At 38.1% G+C, this 22,055-nt stretch overlaps 1 long non-coding RNA gene across 1 annotated transcript in view; it reads right to left on the reverse strand.

Moving 5' to 3' along the window:
- The window catches only part of LOC139036211 (uncharacterized), a 119,209-nt gene that overhangs the window by 69,413 nt on the left and 27,741 nt on the right, over nucleotides 1-22,055 (reverse strand). The gene's annotated exons all lie outside the window — the stretch shown is intronic.

The raw sequence follows: 22,055 nt of genomic DNA on the forward strand, positions 1-22,055 counted from the left end.
AGGGGAAATGAGCAGCTGGTGTTTCATGGGTACAGAAATTCAGTTTGGAATGATGAAAAATTTCCAAAGGTAGATGGGGTGATGGTTGCTCGACAATGTGAATGAATGTACAATATGAAAATACTGTGCATTTAAAAATGGTTAAAATGATAGATTATATGTCATGTCTATTGCAATAAAAACATTTCAAAAGAAGAAAAAAAAAACTTTTTAATATAGAAAGCATAAGATTTCCAATGCGGGACTCAGACACTAGGGACAAGGGAGGAACCAAATTCTCAGCACTGGCACCTGAGGTACAGACTAGCTCTTGGGGCTAAGGTAGAAAGGCCTATGTACAAGGGCAGAGCTGGACTGGGAAACACGTAACTTTGTGCAGAGACTCAGGGTGTGTTCTGAAACTTCTTGTTGCTGTTTAAGCCTCAGAAGGTTGAGTCTGAAATTGGACTTAAGTAGCCTCAGCTATGGAGGGAAAAGCCTGGAGAGGTTGGATATCGGGCAAGACTAATTTATGTTGGTTTCCTGTGATCTCATTTTCCTTACCCAGAACTCACTTTGGGGATGACAAGAAGAAACATCAGCCCTGAGAAAAACCAGAGCCCCCACTGAAGGAAATAATTTGGGAATGAACAGAGTAGAAAGAGGATATGGAACTTCTAAGATTTTAGGCCAGCTCACTAACTGGTAGACACTTCTTCCTTTTAAAGAACTCTATACCTTTTCACTAATGAATTCATGTCCCCATAGAGCCATAAAGGATGAGAATTTGGCCCAAATGTATACTTAAACTGGATCTCCTTGTAAGAAGGCTTAAAAAAATATGCAGCCACCTGTGACTTATTAAGACTGTTAATGTACTCATTGACATAAATACCTGAAGGGTTTCTACAACAGCTGGAACATGGCTCACAGATCCATCTGTGTCTGCTTTTTAATGTACTTCCAATGTGACTTCATAAAATTGTAACCACTACCACCAGTGGGACTGTGGCTTTGTTTAACTCCCTGAGTACATCTTCTGTCACTACTGATGTTAAGTGATTATTAATATGGCCTAGTCTAAATGTCTTAAAGATAAAAATCAAACCCCACAGAAGTTACCAATTGAGAGACAAGGCTTAAAAGACTTAGGCAGTTCAAATCTGCATGTCTTTGGCCACAACCCTCACAAGATAGCACTTTTCTAGCTCTACCCTCATAACTCTCTGTAGAGTCTTCAGCCCCCTCAAATTCGTCCAGTGAGGGTCTTAGGAAGGCTCAAATTCTTCCCATTTGGCGCATCCCAAGGGTTCAAACAACTAACCTTCTTGGCCCTCATGAGACCCCAGTGTGTCCAGACTTCCATGTGCTGTATCTTCTTTGCCTGAGGGAAGAGGTTGGCCTTCAGTGCCCACCAGAGAGGCTGACTGTTCCAGATACCCAAACTGGGGCTGACGGTGACCAAGGTAAAAGGAATGACTATCTGGGCCACTTCTGTCAGTCATGACAGACCCTGTACTATCCTCAAAGCCACTCTGTCTCCACCTCATTGTCCCTGAACTTTGTTCAGTTCAGTCACTCAGTTGTGTCCAACTCTTTGCAACCCCATGGACTGCAGCACACCAAGCTTCCCTGTCCTTCACCAACTCCTGTTTGAACTTGCTCAAACTCATGTCCATTGAATCAATGATGCCATCCAACCATCTCACCCTCTGTCGTCCCCTTCTCCTCCTGCCCTCAATCTTCCCAGCATCAGGGTCTTTTCAAATGAGTCAGCTCTGCATCAGGTGGCCAAAGTATTGGAACTTCAACATCAGTCCTTTCAGTGAACACTTAGGACTGTCTCCTTTAGGATGGACTGGTAGGACTCCTTGCAGTTCAAGGAGTCTTCAAGAGTCTTCACCAACACCATAGTTAAAACGCATCAATTCTTCAGTGCTCAACTTTATGGTCCAACTCTCACATCCATACATGACTACTGGAAAAATCAAGCTTTGACCAGATGGACCTATGTCAGCAAAGTAATGTCTCTGCTTTTTTAATATGCTGTCTAGGTTGGTCATAGCTTTTCTTTCAAGGAGCAAGCGTCTTTTAATTTCATGGTTACAGTCATCATCCGCAGTGATTTTGGAGCCCAAGAAAAGAACGTCTGCCACTGTTTCCATTGTTTGCCCATCTATTTTCCATGAAGTGGCATGAAGTGAACATGAGCTTTGTTCAACCACTATCTTTCAGAACACGGTGTTCACTGACAACCAATTATTTACTGAGCCCCAAAGTAGGCTCATGGTATATAGTTATGACCAAGTAAGCATCACGGAGTTTAGATTCCTGTGGGTGGACTGACAGCCAACAAGCGAACAAGCGAATAGATGGACAATTGCCTACGTGAAGTGCTGAGAAGGAAACAGTCACGGTGCTGTGATGAGGCGTGAGAGTTGATGGGACTGCCAGGAGGTGGGCTCATTCAGGAAATGACATTTAGATTGAGAACCAAAGGGAGAGAAAAAAACAACCCTTTAAGGATTACACACACACACACACACACAGACACGCACATCTGTTTATTTAACAATATTTTGGAATCTCTACTGTGCTTTGGAACTGGGCTGGATTCTGGGAGTAGAGCCATAAACAAAACTGAGGTGGTCTTGGCCTTATGAACTTTACAAGCAAGTAGAACAGATATTGAACAACTAACTAGCATGATGTAGGTACTGATGTAGAAAATCAGAGGGTTTAGGGAGGGAAGAACAGAAGGAGCCGGCAACCTGAGGGGCTCCAGTGAAGGCTTCCTGGTGAAGTGATATTTAAACTCAGCTCTGAAATATAAATGAAGTTAGTTCAGTAAATACGCGGATAGAGAGTTTCAGGCAAAACATGTGCAGAGCATGTGTAGAGCCCCAGAGGCAGGAGAGATTATTCTTTCCAGGAATGAGTCTTATAGCACTAATTCTTTCTCCAGAGAGTCTCAGTCTTCACAGAAACAGCTTGTCATGGGTTCGTTGCATCAGTCCTCCAGACATGCTGGCCACGGGGTCCACAGCTTTCACTTCAGCAAGGACTCCTGATACACCATGGTGAAAAGACCTGAGTTCAGGCTTGCAGTCCACAGTTTCTTGAGCCATGAATTATGGTTCTCTAGATGAACTTCTTGCCTTCAAGAAACAACTGGTCACTTAGTAGAGGAGTAAAAAATGTTATATTAAAATCATGTCTAAGGAACTATGGGAAGATCGAGTGAGGAGTGATTGACTTACCCCGGGGGCCACAGAGAGCTCATCTCAGAGGGAAAGTTGGGAGAGAGAAAGAAAAGGTAACACTGACATCGGGATGAACACATGAAAAATGTGTGTGTGAGAAAGAACTGTGTGCCTGGGAAATGACAAGATATTGGTGAAACAGACCATTCTTATGAACTCTACGATGAGCATATTACATACATTGTATACACCTCGAATACGTTTTCTTCCCTAGTGCTGACTTCTCTGCATTTAGCAATAGCTGTGATTTTGTACCTGGTGAGATTTTCCAAGGAGGCAGAATTAAAGGCTAAGGAAACAAGTGATCCAATGCTAGTGGGCATATGAGTAAAAGAAAGAAGAATCCCCCAGGAGCCAAACTGAGGCCACAAATCTTTACTTCCCCTTGACACATTTCAGCCGCCTTCACAGATAATCAGGGATTACATATGATATAGATCCTCTTCTTACCAGGAAAGAAGTCACCTGCCACAGGAAGGCCCCCCAGCCCTCTGGTAGCACTCCATATTCCCCACCCGACCCCCGATGTTAGAACCTCTACCATTCGGAAGCTTTCAAGCACAGCTTTCCCCTGTGACTGACGGGAGAAATCAATTTGCTTGTGGCCATTTCTTAATTAAAGTGGCATTACACAAAAACAAATTTAGAAATTGCAGTAACTCAGAGCTGTTAGAAAATGAAGACAAGAAGGGGGAAAAGTGGGTGTGGGGAGACTCCTAGAAAGAGGAAATGAGTCTATGTGAGAAACTCTTTCCCAGTGAGCCCCAATATTAATCACAGCTTTCAGGAGGCAGCCTCAGAGACCACAGCTGGGTGATAATTAGGAACCGAGCAATCATTCGGAAAGGAGTACAAGATGGAACATTATTAGGTGACTTTTTTTTTTCTTTTTCTATTTTTAACCCAGAAATGTAGTCCGGTGCCTTAACAGCTTTGAAAAGCAAGAACATTAAACATGAAGGCAGTGTGTTGGGAGCAACGGAAAACTCAAGCGTGGGCTTTCTTCTTCTGTCGGTCCTAGGAAGAGTCTAGTCACGCAGTCACATTAAATTAAAATACTCCAGTAGCGCCAGGGGCTGGGAAGGAGAGAGAGATGAACACGTGGAGTTTAGGGAATTTTTAGGCAGTGAAACTATTATGTATGATACTTTAAGGTAGATACATGGCATTACATATTTGTAAAATCACAGAAATGTATAACACAAAAATTGAACCCAATGTACAGACTTTAGTTAATAATAATGTGTTAATATTGGTTCGTCAATTGTAATAAATATACCAAACCAATGAAAAGGGTTAATAATAGGGGAAACTGGAGGGAAGAAAGGGAATAAATGGGAGCTTTGTACTTTCTATGCAATTTTTCTGTAAACCTAAAAATGCTCTAAGAAATAAAGTCTTTTAGTTAAAAAAAAAATAAAGATATTCCAAAGGTTAATTGCTGAATTTGATCTCTTTTACTTTATTCAATATTCCAGGACATTTATTGAACTTCCACTGCATGCTGTTTCCCATTTGAGACACCCAGGACTCAATGGTTAGAGACAAAATCCCTGTCTTCTTGGAGTTTTTTTCTGGTTGGGAAACAGATAACCAATTCATAAAAACACAAATAATGTCAGGCAGTAAAAGTTATGGAGAAATGCAGATCAGTGCAGTGCAGAGGCCGGGGAGGTAGAAGCAGGGTGTGTGAGGTTTGGTGGCCAGGGAGGTGCTCTCAGCAGGGAAGTGCGAGGGTGGCCCTGAGCGAGGAGGTGAGAGAGGAGCCTTGGAGACCACGTGGGAGAAGTCCTGGAGTCCTGCAGAGAGAGGAGAAAGCCCCCCTGCGATGCAGGACTGTGTGGCTGGGGGGCAGTGAAGAGGCACTTATTATGCTAAGAAGCCAAAGTGATGGTTAGAGGTCAGATCATATAAGGCCATTGGCGCTGTATAGGGACTCCAGATTTTATTCCAAGCAAGACAAAATGTCATGGGAGAAGCAACCCAAGTGTCCATAGACAGATGAATGGATAAACAAAATGTGGTATATACATTACATACAAAGTGTGGTATATATACAATGAAACATTATTCAGATTTTAAAAGGAAGGAAGAAAATTTTGCACATGCTACAACATGGATAAACCTTGATGATATTATCACCATTATTGGCTAAGTGAAATAAAAGTGAAGGTTAGTTACTCAGCTGTGTCCGACTCTTTGCGATCCCATGGACTTCAGCCTGCCAGGCTCCTCGGTCCATGGGATTTCCCAGGCAAGAATAATGGAGTGGGTAGCCATTTCCTTCTCCAGGGGATCTCCCCAACCCAGGAAGAACCTGGGTCTCCTTCATTGCAGGCAGATTCTTTACCTTTTGAGCCAGCAGGGAAGTAAGTCAATCACAAAAAGATAAACACTGTGGTTCCATTTATATGAGGTACCCAGAGTAGCCCATTCATAGACAGAAAGTAGGAGGGTGGTAGCCCAAGGCTGGGAGGAGGGGGCAGTGGGGAATGGCTGTTTAATAGACAGGCAGTTTCAGTTCTGCAGGATGAAAAGGGTGCTAGAGATGGGTTGCACAACAGTGTGAACGTACTTACACTACTGAGCTATGCCAACTAGATCACAGTTCTAAGACGACATGATTGTTAGATGTATCCCAATCTCAAAGATGTTAGAATGTAAAGAAAAAACTTATCTATGCCCATTTCCGATGATTATTGTAATAAATCGCCACAAACTTGGTGGCTTAAGACACCAGAAATTTAGGTCCAAGTGGTCTCATGAGGTTGAAACTGAAACCATATTCCTTCAGAGGCTCTAGGGGAGAACTCATTTCCTTGCCTTTTCCAGTTCTTAGAGCTGCAATCCTTTACGTTCCTTGGCTTGTAGCCCCTTCCTCCATCTTTAGCTGCAGTGTCTTCTTTCAATCATCACGTTACGTTCTGTGTCTACAGTCAAATCTCCCTTGCCTCCAATTTTTTTCTTTTGCTTTTTTTAAATTTATTTTTTAATTGGAGGAAAACTACTTTATAATGTTGTGCTGGTTTCTGCTGTACTTCTCTCCATCTTACAGGGACATTTGTGATTTTATTTAGGGCCCACCTGGCTATCCTGGCCAATCTTCCCACATGAAGATTCTAAACCATACTCGCAAAGTCTTTTTTGCCTTATATGGGAACATTTACAGATTCCTAGGATTAGAACCTGGATATTTTGGGGGACCTATATTCAGCCTATCTCAGAATCTTCAGTTCAGTTCAGTTCAGTTTGTGACCCCATGGACTGCAGCATGCCAGGCTTCCCTGTTCATCACCAACTCCCAGAGCTTGCTTTGACTCATGCCCATTAGGCCAGTGATGCCATCCAACCATCTCATCCTCTGTTGTCCCCTTCTCATCCTGCCCTCAATCTTTCCCAGCATCAGGGTTTTTTCCAGTGAATCAGCTCTTTGCATCAGGTGGCCAAAGTACTGGAGCTTCAGCATCAGTCCTCCCAATGTATATTCAGAACTGATTTCCTTTAGGATGGACTGGTTGGATCTCCTTGATGTCCAAGGGTCTCTCAAGAGTCTTCTCCATGGAATATTACTCAGCCATTAAAAAGAATTCATTTGAATCAGTTCTAATGAGATGGATGAAACTGGAGCCCATTATACAGAGCGAAGTAAGCCAGAAAGATAAAGACCATTACAGTATACTAACACATATATATGGAATTTAGAAAGATGGTAACGATGACCCTATATGCAAAACAGAAAAAGAGACTCAGATGTATAGAACAGACTTGTGGACTCTGGGAGAAGGCGAGGGTGGGATGTTTCAAGAGAACAGCATTGAAACATGTATATTATCTAGGGTGAAACAGATCACCAGCCTAGGTTGGGTGCATGAGACAAGTGCTCGGGCCTGGTGCACTGGGAAGACCCAGAGGGATCGGGTGGAGAGGGAGGTGGGAGGGGGGACCGGGATGGGGAATACATGTAAATCCATGGCTAATTCATTTCAATGTATGACAAAAACTACTGTAATGATGTAAAGTAATTAGCCTCCAACTAATAAAAATAAATGGGAAAAAAAAAAGTCTTCTCCAACACCACAGTTCAAAAGCATCAATTCTTTGGTGCTCAGTTTTCTTTATGGTCCAACTCTTACATCCACACATGACTACTGGAAAAACCATAGCCTTGACTAGATGGACCTTTGTTGGCAAAGTAACGTCTCTGCTTTTTAATATACTCTCTAGGTTAGTCATAGCTTTTCTTCCAAGGAGCAAGTATCTTTTAATTTCATGGTTACAGTCACCATCTGCAATGATTTTGGAGCCCCCCAAAATAAAGTCTGTCACTGTTTCCATTGTTTACCCAGCTATTTGCCATGAAGTGATGGGACCAGATGCCCTGATCTTAGTTTTTTGAATGTTGAATTTTAAGCCAGCTTTTCACTCTCTTCTTTCACTTTCATCAAGAGGCTCTAGTTCCTCTTCACTTTCTGCCATAAGTGTCGTGTCATTTCCATATCTGAGGTTATTGATATTTCTCCCAGCAATCTTGATTCCAGCTTGTGCTCAGAATCTCAGGCTTGATGAAATATGTGAATGTCACTCAAAGCCATAGCCTGCATGAGATCAAAAGGGAGTGAATATGGATAAAGAGGAGTCTGATGACTTGCTGTTGTGCACTCCAATATTCCGAAATCCTGAAAAGGAAAGGACCCATCAGAGAGGATGAAGGAGTAGCAGCTTCTGAAGTCTGAGCACACAGGACATTATGTGTCTCTATAGCTAATTAAAGAAAGTTTTCTCAAAAATAGGAAATTATCACTTGCTGAGTAAGATGACAGTTGGTGCCTTTGATAAAAACAATTTAAGAGGAGTGGTGTGTACAAGAGCCAAACTGGATGAGTTTAAGAGAAAATGAGTGGACAGGGAGTGGGAAGAACCAGCATAGAAAACTCGAGTTTTTCTATAAAGAGAAATGGGGTGAGGGTGAGAAGGGTGTTTTGCCAGGCCTTCAGAATGGAAAGGGAAGGGACAAAAACAACGAGTAGGAGACAGGAAATTCTAATGATGGGCCGTGGATGCTAAATCCAGCGAGGTAACTTGAGGCTATGGAGGCAGTGATGGACATTGGAGGTAAGGTCTATATAATAGAGATTCTTGTTTGTGAATAATCATTAAAGTTGTGATAGAAAGAGCCTGTTGATCTGTGTCCAGGTCATTATGCCACAAATTAATTCTGCATTTCTAATCGCAATGACAAGAAACTAAATCTACATTGAAGTCTTACTGCATTCAAATGATAAAGGGAATACAAGTCATAATTACAAGGACCACACTCTCTTTGATTTTGATATCCTTTTTTCTCACCCTTATAATGTTTAATTGTTTCATTTCACCATGAGAAAGTACTAATAGCTCTTGGGACAATTACTATGAATTCTATTAATGAAAGCATTTTCTCCCCCTTTTGCTAATTTCACACAACTCTTCTAATACAAAAACTGAAAGTTCATTTTGAGAGAATCTCTAAGGCAAATTGTCTTCCATGTAAATGATTACATGACAATATGTAACAAGATACACATTATTATCCTGGAGATTTTGAGAAAGAGATAACAAGAATACCAATTATTGAGACCCTATTTATGTCAATCATTTTGCTAGGAAATTTCTAACCTGTGCAACAACATTGCAAGGCAGGCATTATAATCTTTATTTCACAAATGAAGGAGCAGAGACTCAAACAACATAACTAAGACCACATGGCTGAGAAGTGACAGAACCTGGGAATTTGAACCCTAGTTACCACGACTTCAAGACACCTTCTCACCTCTCCACTCTTCCTTTGTTTCTTCCATATACTCTGGTGTCATCTGCTTGGTGAATTGTAGCATCACTGTCTAGTGGTTTAGTATCTTTACTATGAAAAGGCAGGCTAGTGGTTTGCTTGAGGCCAATAACCTAAGTAAAGAGTCCAGTGGCTGTGTTTGTTCATTTCTTCCCTTATTCATTCATTTGACATAACCACTTATTACAGATTGTACACAGAATAGTGCTTTCCCACCAATGCTACCATGTTGTGCTGTCATATAACCAATGCACCTGTGACTTTTCAATAGCTGAGGAAAAGGGGCTACTCAATTCTGCCACCTTATTTTCGAAATTTCAGTATAAAATGATTAATTGTACCTGCCTCTCAATCATATCTTCTTTTACCATGTTACACTGAAAGATCATGGTGCTACTAGATAAATGATCATATTTTTAGAATGAAATAATAGCCCACTTACTTTCTAAAAATGAATGAGCTATTAATGGTTCTCTTCCTCTTATACACACCCACACTGACATTGCAGAACTTGTTTTCCAGTACCTTTCCCTTTGGTTTCAGCTAATATCTTGCTGGTAATATGATCTCATGGCTTATTTTGCTCCTTCTATCACTTGGTTTCCAGCATGACTACAGTGTAGTCATCTGTTAAAAATGTGGTTGTCAAGTAATCAGTGTCCTAACTTCAGGTTGTTATTTTACTTGACAGAAGAAATGTAATGCTTCTTTGATATTTAAATGTTTTTCATCAAAATGATATTTAGAAGTAAAAAAAAAAAAAGCAAAAGTTCAATTCATTTACATTTTAAAGAATCATAGAGTACTTTATAATATCAAATCAACACCCTCTCTGATAACATCAATGAAAGTTGGAATAATACTAAAATGTAGCAATTTGAAGGCATTAGAGAATAATCAAGGGGGTAAGGAGGGAGGGGACAAATACCCTGGAAAGAAAGAAAATAGGATGAGACAAGCTGACACTCTGTTGCTTTTCCCTTTGAGACATTTTACCAATGATAATCTGTGTAGGGTGAAAAGACTAGGACAGCCCCTGGGCCACAGATTTCTACTGCTCTGAGACCTGTAGAATCAGGATGCACAGGAGGAGGTGAGCACAGGCTAGGGAGTGAAGCTTCACCTGTATTTACAGCTGCTCTCCATTGCTCGCATTACTGCTTGAGCCCAGGAAAACAAGCTCAGGGTTCCCCCCTCATTCTGCATTATGGTGAGCTGTATAATTATTTCGTTATATATCACAATATAATAATAATAGAAATAAAGTGCACAATAAATGCAATGTGCTTGAAGGATCCGGAAACCATCCCCACATCCTGGTCTGCGGAAAAATTATCTTCCATGAAACCAGTCCCTGGTGCCAGAAAAGCTGGGGACTACTGGGGTAGCAGAGAAACATTTCTGCAATGACAATCCAGTGTCATTGCACACAAAAGAAGTTAAAAAGTCCAGCAAACTTCTGTTGATATCATGATACTGAGAAGACACAACTTGGAGTTTAAATTCCAACCAAGGAGGAGAAGCAGTGGTCAACATCCTATTCTTTTAGTTGAGATCCATGAATAACTAACTGCATTCTGAGAGTAAAGGCAAACTGGAAATAGACAAGCCCTTACAAAAATGGAAATTCAAGCTGATTTCTCCTGGTCCCTCACTGAATCAAGGTCACATGGTCCTGCTCAAACTGCCTATATGCGTGTGTGCTCAGTCGCATCTAACTCTTTGTGACCCCATGGACTGTAGCTTGCCAGGTGCCTCTCTGCTCCTGGGATTTTCCAGGCGAGAACACTGGAGTGGGTTGCCATTTCCTCCTGTAGGGCATCTTTCTGAATCAGGGATCCAACCCCATTTCTGCTCATGAAACCAAGTGCAGCCTGTGACTTTTCAATAGCTGAGGCAAAGGGAACCCCTTCTGCACCTTATTTTCGAAATTAAGTAAAACACTTTAATTTATGACTAAATCAAATTCTTTTACACATGTTCATCTAGGTAATGATCGTTTAGTAAATGATAATTTTCTGAGAAAAAAGCCCAATTACTTCAAAAAAGAAGAAGCATGAATGGAAATATTCCTCGTATACCAAGACTCAGTGATTGAGATACTTGATTAAACTTAAACTTAATTCCTCTGTTTTCTAGAAAACTGTGCGAGTGATGATCCAGGTAATGGTATCTTTTAATAATGAATTCCATTTTGATGACTAACATTATCATTGTTAAATAATGATCAATAAATGATTTCATCAAATTAGGTAGTATGAAGAAGAAGAAAGGTAATGGGTTGTGATATTTAAAATTCATTCCATAAGAGATTAAAGAGTATGAAAAAAAAAGGAAAAGTTTAATTGAAATTCAAAAAGTTAAAAAAAAGCAAATTATATTTGAATTACAGCAACTAGACAGCGAAAAATCTAAGAAAAATATTAGAAGAATAAATTTCCAAATTTGAACAATAAATAATCAAGGCATTCAGGAAGTAGAGCCAAAAAGATTATCAAAAAAAAAAAAAATAGAACCAACCACAGACTACATTGCTACTTTAAACCTTAAAAAAAATTTTAAAGAAACTGTGAAGGAAAAGACTAGACACCCTGAAGTACCAGATTTCTAATATGAGTACCTGTAATCAGGATCAAGGAGAGTGCAAGTAGAGTGAAGCTTCACATGTATGTACACTTCTAATTGAAACAATTACTCTACCAGAAAATCAAGTAAGTTCTTATATTGCATAGGATCTTTTTTCCATTATTTTATAAATCACAATATAAAATAATAAGAAAAATACACAATAAATAAATTTTAAAAATCGTAAGAATTCGCAAATACTGGTGCGAAAAAGTAAACTACACATGAACCCAGTCCCATGAGTCCAGAAAATGGACTACTTTACTCGTTAAGAGAAAAAACAATCGAAAATACATTCAAGTATTACAAATGAATAAAAATCCACAAAATTCTTGACATCATGATACTGAAAGACCAAAACTGAATTTTTCAACCAGGAAAACATGGCAACACTATCTGTTCATAAATCCATTATTAAAACATTTAAGTATACAAAGTGGAATTTACGCAACTAAAAAATGAAATTCAAGCGAATTTCTGGACCCCAAAGAATCAAGTACATGGCTGTCAAATGCATATATCGATTGCTCAGTCATTTAACTCTTTTGACCCGACACCTCCGCGCCCCCCCGGTTTCAGCAAACTGGAGTGGGTTCTAATATTAATGTAAGTGACATCTTTCTGATGGGATCAACTTGCATCACTTGCTCTCTTGCTACCAATTCTATACCACTTGATTTTTTTTTCGGAAGCCCTATGCCTGCTAGATGAACATGAAGAAATTGATCTCCATAAATACAAAGTCTTAATTTTAGGAATACGATTTTACAGTGAAATTAGTTTTGAGGAACAATCATGAGGAAAATTTAGCAATGACTCAATATTCAATTCAATCAAAACATAACAATTAATTGCACTCCAATTTCTGAAACAGATTCTAGTGGAGTCAGGAAAGAATCTCTTTAAACAAAGAACCATGTTTGAATCCAAGTAGTATTTCCTAGTAAACAATAACAGTTAACATATATTGCCGGAAAGTAGGGGAAATAGTGAACAGGAAATAGTGATAAACATTCATTGACCCATATTTAAATGAATGTTAAATATAAAACACCCAGAAGTACTTTAGACCACATAATAAAAAAAGCAAATTTCGATTTATTTCCTTTTAAGATTCGACAATTGAAATTAAATTATTAAGCATTTTTTCCAATGTAATTCATCTTATTCAGACAGCTCACAGATCCCAAAAATTAAATACAAAACAAACAAAACAAACCCAACCCCAGACAAATTAGCAAAAGCTGATAGAACTGTAAGACCGCTATTTATTACCGCTGAGAAATGACTCTACCTTGAACCAACATTCAAATATTAACTTATGGTTTTTTTAATAAATAACGTAAGTATATATAACAATAGGGTCAAACTATTGAAAGTGTTTTCTAAGTTTTATATATCACCTGGCTTTAAAACTAAAACAACCAATAAAGAATAAAACAATTTTAGGAATTTCTCAATTTACCGGGATTAATAACGTAAACCTTTTACTGTTCAAGTACCTTTCTTTCTAAGCTCTCTTCCACTTTTGTATTTTCCACTTTTGTATTTCTCACCTTTCTAAACTGAATGTCCTCAGCAGCAAAAGTGAAATCCTTTAATCTTCCATTTTGGAGCCTATGTTTGAAATGGATTAAAGAGTCAAACAAAATTAGTTTCCAAACCTTCAATTTTCCAGGCCTACAGGCACTCTCTCTCTCACTCAGAAATGAAGGTGGCTTCGAGCCATCTGTTACTTCCTGTGAAACATTTCCCTCGGCTGTCACTGCTGATTGTTCTACTTCTTTTTTTATATATATAGGAGAAAAAGAAATTTTAAAAGAGAAGGACCTACCCTGCCCTCCCCAAAAAAGACATCTCCTGGCCACCCGTACACACAGCTCTGCTTACTGGTCCTCTAGCTTTCTTGGGAGACCTGGCTAACAAGAAGCTCCATCTAGCTGACAACAGCCATTTCTCATTAAACCCCCAATTTAAGCATGACCCAGAGTGGAAAATTGCAAAACAGGAAGCTTGCAAATTGCATCAAAGTAATGTTATTAGACATTGGAGTAAAAGACCCTTTATGATGCTGGCTCTTGGGACAAGAACTAAACTCTACAGGAGGAGTTCAGGGCTCTGTGTGCAGGGCTCTTGTGGGCACTAGTTTCTCTTTACTGAGTTGAATATATCCTGAATGCATGTACCTACAGGCAGTAACCCAACTTCTTTGGGGAATGTTCATAAAAGGTAGAGTAACCATGTGTCCTGATTTGCCAGCAGGGATAGTCTTCGCATTATGCCTATTGTCCCAGGGCAATTTTTAAGAATACCTCTTTTCTCTCTCAAAAGTATTCCTGTTTGTCAGAAACAGTCTCACAGACATAGAGAATAGACTTGTGCTTGCCAAGAGGAAGGGAGGGTGGGAAGGGAAGGACTGAGAATTTGGAATTAGCAGATGCAAACTATCACGTATACGATGATAAACAACCAGGTTCTCTTGTATAGCACAGTTCAGTTCAGTTGCTCAGTTGTGTCAGACTTTTTGTAACCCCATGGACTGCAGCATGCCAGACTTGCCTGTCCATCACCAACTCCTGTATAGCATAGGGAACTACATTTAATATCCTACAATAAAGCATAATGAGAAAGAATAAGAAAAAGAAAACATACATGCATAACTGAATCACTTTGCTGTACAGCAGAAGTGAACACAGGATTGTAAATCAACTATATTTCAACAAAATTTTAAAAAAAAGTATCCCCGATCTAATGATCAATAACATCTACAGTCATCCTAACTGAAGATCAATGTGGTTGATGAAGCAATAAAAGAAGGTCCTATTCACATCTGTGGCAGATTGCAAACTCGTTTGGATGGCAAAAAGAAATCCCTGCCAAGTTTCAAGAGTGTTTAACCAAGTGCATCCACGGATTGACTTTGGCTGGCTGGAGTCTTGGTTCAGACTCTCTGAAGCCAGGCTTCCCAGGTTTGGTGTCTCAAACACTGAAGATGACTAATTTCAGAGAAGCATTTACAATTTATCTCATGAGTCATCCAGAAAACTGAACTTTGTCCTTCTTTTATTTGGTTCCATGCTGTCTGACACAGTGGCCACTGGCCATAGATGACTCTTGAGCACTTGAAATGGGCTAGCTCAAACTGAGACAGTTCACAGTATAATATGCACAATGGAATTTGAAGACTTTGTACCCAAAAAAGGGGGAAAATATTTCATTAATAGTTTTTATATTGCTTACATGTTGAAATTGAGATGTTTTAGATATATTGAGCTAAATAAAATATATTTCTAACATTAATTTTACTCCTTTCATTTTTACTTTTTTAATGTAGCTACTAGAAATAATTATCTATATGGCTTGCATTGTTTTTCTATTAGACAACACAATCTAGCCTTTTTCATTTCTACCCAAGGAGTCCCACTGAACTGAAAGTAAGCAAAGATTTGGCTTTATCTCAGACTACTATTTGGCAATCTTTGTTTTCCTTGGGTCAGGTATTTACTAACACTTCCAGATTTAAATGAGACAACAAATATTAATTATCTACCATGGATAGAAACTTGGTGTTAATGCAGTTCTCCTTCCCTGGAGCAACTGATTTAATCTCTCAAACCACTGTCTTGCCACAGAAAGCCTACTCTTCCTATTTAGTCACTAAGGGAAAAACTGCTACTATGGATCTCATGTCAAATTGCTTATTCCATCCCTTACTTATGATAATACACATTTTAGAGACTTGTCTTATGAATATGTGCACTTATATTATACAGAGTAAATAGTGAAATACACATATATCTAAATAAAAGTTCTAAATTTTTCAGTTTGGGTAGGGTTATCTGTATATGATCTTCTAAAGCCAGTGACTGAGGTGAATTTAGTGACTGAAGAGCATAAATAAACAAAAATTATCTGTACATATAAATTGGAGATAATTTTCATTAGTTAAACCTTTAAGGACCCAAGACTGTTGTCGAATTTGCTGAAGAATTAAAAAAAGAAAGTTCTGCACTTTACATTTGGGGAAAAATGGATTGATACAGAAGGGCCAGTGCGAATTTGATGATACCACTTGCATTCCTAATGAACGTCTGGAGTACCCTGGGAATTATGTTTGCTCTTTGGTCTAAAGTAGTCGTGCTCTCCCTGCTGAATCATTCCAGATTGTCCAGATCATTCCCTAAATTGTGATAATAAGAAATGGGTATAATGCGTGGGCTTACATATTTATGCATTCTAATTTCAGTTTAATAAAAATCAATCTGTTAAATCTGTCTAATTTGCATTAAAAAAAGCTATACCTTTTCACATCTTCCTATCTGTAAATCTGTTATTGATTCTAACCTGATGTAGATTTAGTTTGGTCTTAGTTGAACAATTCTTTCATTCAGGCCAGAACACAAGAGTAGCTCAATTGAGTTTTGATTAGCAATTTTCTCTATATCCGATTAACATCAGCATTTTTCCAAAGTATTTGTTACCATCTGTATGTCTTCCTTGGAGAAATTGTCTGTTGAGTTCTTTGCCCATTTTTTGATTGGGTCATTTATTTTTCTGGAGTTGAGCTGGAGGAGTTTGCTTGTATATTTTTGAGATTAATCCTTTGTCTGTTGCTTCATTTGCTATTATTTTCTCCCAATCTGAGGGCTGTCTTTTCACCTTGCTTATAGTTTCCTTTGTTGTGCAAAAGCTTTTAAGTTTCATTAGGTTCCATTTGTTTATTTTTGCTTTTATTTCTGAAATTCTGGGATGTGGGTCATAGAGGATCCTGCTGTGATTTATGTCGGAGAGTGTTTTGCCTATGTTCTCCTCTAGGAGTTTGATAGTTTCTGGTCTTACATTTAGATCTTTAATCCATTTTGAGTTTATTTTTGTGTATGGTGTTAGAAAGTGTTCTAGTTTCATTCTTTTACAGGTGGTTGACCAGTTTTCCCAGCACCACTTGTTAAAGAGGTTATCTTTTTTCCATTGTATATCCTTGCCTCCTTTGTCGAAGATAAGGTGACCATAGGTTCGTGGACTTATCTCTGGGCTTTCTATTCTGTTCCATTGATCTATATTTCTGTCTTTGTGCCAGTACCATACTGTCTTGATGACTGTGGCTTTGTAGTAGAGTCTGAAGTCAGGCAGATTGATTCCTCCAGTTCCATTCTTCTTTCTCAGGATTACTTTGGCTATTCGAGGTTTTTTGTATTTCCATACAAATTGTGAGATTATTTGTTCTAGTTCTGTGAAAAATACTGTTGATAGTTTGATAGGGATTGCATTGAATCTATAGATTACTTTGGGTAGTATAGCCATTTTGACAATATTGATTCTTCCAATCGGGAGTCCCACTGAACTGAAACTAAGCAAAGATTTGGCTTTATCTCAGACTACTATTTGGCAATCTTTGTTTTCCTTGGGTCAGGTATTTACTAACACTTCCAGATTTAAATGAGACAACAAATATTAATTATCTACCATGGATAGAAACTTGGTGTTAATGCAGTTCTCCTTCCCTGGAGCAACTGATTTAATCTCTCAAACAACTGTGATTTTGCCACAGAAAGCCTACTCTTCCTATTTAGTCAGTAAGGGAAAAACTGCTTAATATGGATTCATCTTGTCAATTGCTTATTCACATTCCCTTACTTAAGTGGATAATACTAGCAGCATTTTAGGAGACTTGTCTTATGTATGTGCACTTCTATTTATACGAGTAGAATAGGAAATACACATATATTCTACAATAAAAGTTGCTGAAATTTTCAGGTTGGGTAAGCTGTGACTGTGAAATATGATTCATAAGCAGTGACTGAGGTGGAATTTAGTGAACTGAAGAGCATAAATAAACAAAAATTATCTGTACCATTATAAAAATTGGAGATAATTTTCAAATTATGTTAAAAACCTTTCAGACCAAGACTGTTGGTGAATTTGTGAAGACATTAAAAAAAGAGAAGTGCTGCACTTTACATTTTGTGGGAAAAATGGATTGATATCAGGGAAGGGCAGTGCAGACATTTGGAGGAACACCCTTGGACAGCTAAGAGACTCTGGAGACCCAGGGAATTATTTCTGCTCTTTGGGTCCTAAGAGTGTCTCTCCTCCCTGCTGATCATCCAGATTGTCCAGATCATTCCCTAAATATGAGATAATAAGAAATGCGTGTATAATGCAGTGAGGCTTACAATTATTTTATGCCAATCAGAATTTCAGTTAATAAAAATCAAATCTGTAAATCTCTCCTTATATTTGCATTAAAAAAACTATACCTTTCACTATCTTCCTATCTGTAAATCTGTTATTGATTCTAACCTGATGTGAGATTTAGTATGGTTCTTAGGTTGAACAATTCTTTCAATTCAGTCCCCAGAACAGCAAGAGTGCTCAGATTCAGTGATAGCAATTTTCTCATATCCAATTAACATCAGCATTCTTCCAAAGAACTTCTATTTACTTGGCTGTCTCTCCTTTTCCAGAAATACACTGAATAAGAAAAAAACTCTGCAGAAGCAGAGTTAGTGTTATCTTTGTGTGAAGCTCTGAGCATCATCTTCTAACACTAGTTGCAAATTGGTCCAATCTTTTCAGGCAAAAATGTTCATTTTGCTGTAATATTTTAGTGTGCAAATAAGTAAGGACTACTGAAATATTATTTATTTAATTCCAATGTGCTTCATTTGGATGGGCGAACATTTATTTCTCCTCTATTTATTTTATAGATGGAAAAACAGAAGTACTCTGGTAGTAAAGTATGTGTCCAAGCCTCACAATGAATGAATAACAGATTTCTCAAATGGAATCCAGTTGCTATGTTATTTAAGCTTTTCTCATGTGTAATACATTCCATATCCTGTATTTCAGCAACTAGTATTATATTGCTTTATTTTATTGCTTTTAAAATATAATTTCTCTATAGACAATGGACCATTGGTTTAAAATGCAGGAATAACAAAAGTCAGAAATGAATGGCTTCTGTCACTATAAATAATGGCCATTTTGATAACCTTGATTCAAGATGTGACAGATATTATAATGAAACTTATGCTAGGTTAATTATATTTCATGTTGTAAGCACTGAAAATTATATTGCTTATTTACAGTCATTTATTACAGGTAGGAAGTACTGTCATCATATTTGATTTAGATGGATTTTCTTGAGTAGGAGTGAGTGGGTTTAATTGAAAAGTTTCTACTTTAAAGCACACTGGAGTTTTCTATTCTCTAGTTCTGAACATGAAAGGTCTATATTTGCTGCTCCTCAAATATTTCCTGCATGTACTTGATTTAATTAAATTGTGTAATGAAACATGTGACCAGACAGAAATTTCAAGTTAGAAAGGCCCAAGAATATAATAATTATTTGAAAGACATAATTATAGCACATATATTTATATCAAAACATCTTCAGACAATATAATCTTCTACATTAAATGATTTCTGTATCTTTGAGCCAATACTCTTAAACAAGTCTCAAAAGAATCAAAAGATCACATTTCTACTTAAGCGAAAATCTTGACTTCTTGAAAGCACTTTAAGGCACACTGAGGATACAGCTCTCTATTTCCATCAATAACTGCTCAACACAATATCTGCAAGTGTACTAGGTATTACACAGAATGCACTGGAGATTTGAAGGGGCCAATCAGTTTTACCTGATGGGGAGTATCAGTTTTACCTGATGAAGAAGGTTCATCTAAATGATATCAATGGAATCAGAAACAGACTCAATCCAATCCAAAAGTGAAAGCAAAGTGAAGTGAAAGTTGCTCAGTCATGTCCGACTCTGCGACACCATGAACTGCACAGTCCATGGAATTCTCTAGGACATTATACTGGAGTAGGTAGCCTTTCCCTTCTCCATGGGATCTTCCCAACCCAGGGATTGAACCCAGGTGTCCTGCATTTGCAGGCGGATTCTTTACCAACTGAGCTATCAGGGAAGACCTGTCCAAAACTAGCGACAAAGATTTCTGTACTTCATATTTATTTTTCAAAGAGATGTGCTTTTTTGTGTGTAATCAAAATTCCTTCTTAATCTGAGCATCCTTCTCCTCATGGTGTCTTAACTCAAAACCTGTTTTCCTGTTATAACACTTTCTCAGTCATGCCATGCCTCACCACATGTCTGAATCTCTACTCATAACAGCCTTTTGGACAGGAATTCCTATTGCTCCTCCTTCTCTGGTGAATGTTTATTCAGCCTACAACACAACCTTCAGATAATCCGTGAAAGCTTTTATAAAACATCTTTACTCCCCACAACTCAGAACTTACCACTCTCTCTCTCATTAGTTTACTAGGGCTGTCTTGACAAAGTAACATGGATGGGGTGGTTTAAACAACATACACTGATTGTCTCACAGTTCTGGAAGCTAGAAGTCCAGAACCAAGGTATTAACAGTGTTGGTTCCATCTGAGGGATATAAAGGATGGGTCTGTTCTGGTTTCTAAATAGTTATCTTTCCCCCTTCTCTTCACACTGCCTCCCTCAGTAAATATCTGTATCTAAATTTCTTCTGCATATAAAGATACAGCCATACTGGATTAGGGCCTATCCTAAAGACCTCACTTTAGCTTGATCACAGTTAAATTACATTACTCCTTACCATCTTACACCTCCTTTTGGAAAACAGAAACTATATTTCGTTGGGGGAGGCAAGGTGTTTCAGGCTACCTTGTGGATATGAGAGGCTATGTGATGGAGTTGTGGCCAATGAGATGTAGGTGGATGTGTGCATGGAATTTCCAGGAAAAAAGGAATAGACTCAGCTGACATGCTTTTTGCCCTCGCTGTTTACCTTTTTCCTACCCAGAATGCAGAGGCAATTCAATTTTAATTCACAACCATTCTATGACAAGGCGAACAGCACACTGTAAAGATGGTTAAGCAAAAGGAAAATATCTTTCCTTCGCCTAAGTCTTGAAAGTTTTTTAGCATAAGGTTCTAAATTGACATTTATATTCCCTCATCATGAAGAAATTATCATTGTCATTGTTGCTTTTGCGAAGTTAGCCATAGTGATAACTGCTTTTTCTTTGTAATGTCTTCTTGCTGTTTCTTAAATATCTCTTATACGTGTATTCTGTTTCACTGTGATGTTTAGATATAAATTTCTCTTGTTTATCATATTTGTGGACTCACTGACATTCTTGGAAAAGAGCATTAGTTTTTCAGCAACTACAGAAAATTCTCAATCATCATCTCTTCAAATATTGCCTTTTCCCATTATCATCATAATTGTTCTCTGAAATTTTAATTAATGTATGTAAGATAATCATACTTTATCCTCTGTGCCTTTAACATCTCTTTCATATTTTCTATCTCTTGATCTCTCTCGATTATACTCTGCATAACTTCTTTAGCTGTATCTTCTAATTGACTAATTTTCTCTTTAGTTGTGTCTGTCTTATCTGCTCTTTACATTTCCCTGTTACTTTCAATTTGTATACTTATTACTTCTAGAATTCTAGAAATTATCTAGTGATTCTTCACAAACATATTTGGTTCCTCTTTTTAAATTTCTTATTCTTATCTACATCCTCAAACTTTTCATTTTTCAAAACATTATAGTTTATAAATTATCAGACCTGCTTTAGTGTCTGATAATTTCAACATATGAAGTATTTGCAAGTCTGATTATCCTGCTTATTATTTCTGATGGTTTACATTCATAATGTCTTGGTTCCTTATGTGTTTTGTGAATTTTGACTGCAGACTGATCATTTTTCTTACCATGTTATCGGTGGGAATTCTTTGCAGCCTGAGTTGAAATCACGTAAAAAAAAAAAAACTAGATTCGTTTTACTTACATAATATGCAAAAGGCAGCACTAACCTGGGTTCACTTTATAATCTTTACCTGATGTTTTCTGAAACATGAAGCCATCACACGAAATAGATTGCAAACTCACACAAAGTCGGCTTATTGTTTTGTATTCTTGGGAGAGATTACCCTTATCTTCTACCCAGTGCCCAGACTAAGCCAGATCAATTTATTTTTCTATCTGAATGACGGTTTTACTTCTTGTTTACTGTTACATTGAGGGTATAGTCCCTTGGATGCCAGCTTTATGCTGGGTCTTCTCTATTAGCTTCAGCTTCTTATATGGATGTTATGCTTTACTTCCTGGCTCCTGCATCTCACCAAGCAGTAGCTCAGGTTTTCCTGGATTCAACAAAAAAATCTCAGAAGGAAAGACAACTTTGTCAATTTCTTGTTTCACAGGGTCTCTGCCTTCTCTTTGCTTTTGACCTCTGAGGATTCTTTCTTTGTGCACTGCTTGATACCCTCTATGTTTGCTCCAGCAATCTGGTTGTTTAAATTCAAAGTTATCTATCTGTCATACTATCAGGAACAGAAATAAAAGTAATTG

Source organism: Odocoileus virginianus, chromosome 8, assembly GCF_023699985.2.
Source record: "Odocoileus virginianus isolate 20LAN1187 ecotype Illinois chromosome 8, Ovbor_1.2, whole genome shotgun sequence".
Taxonomy (NCBI): domain Eukaryota; kingdom Metazoa; phylum Chordata; class Mammalia; order Artiodactyla; family Cervidae; genus Odocoileus; species Odocoileus virginianus.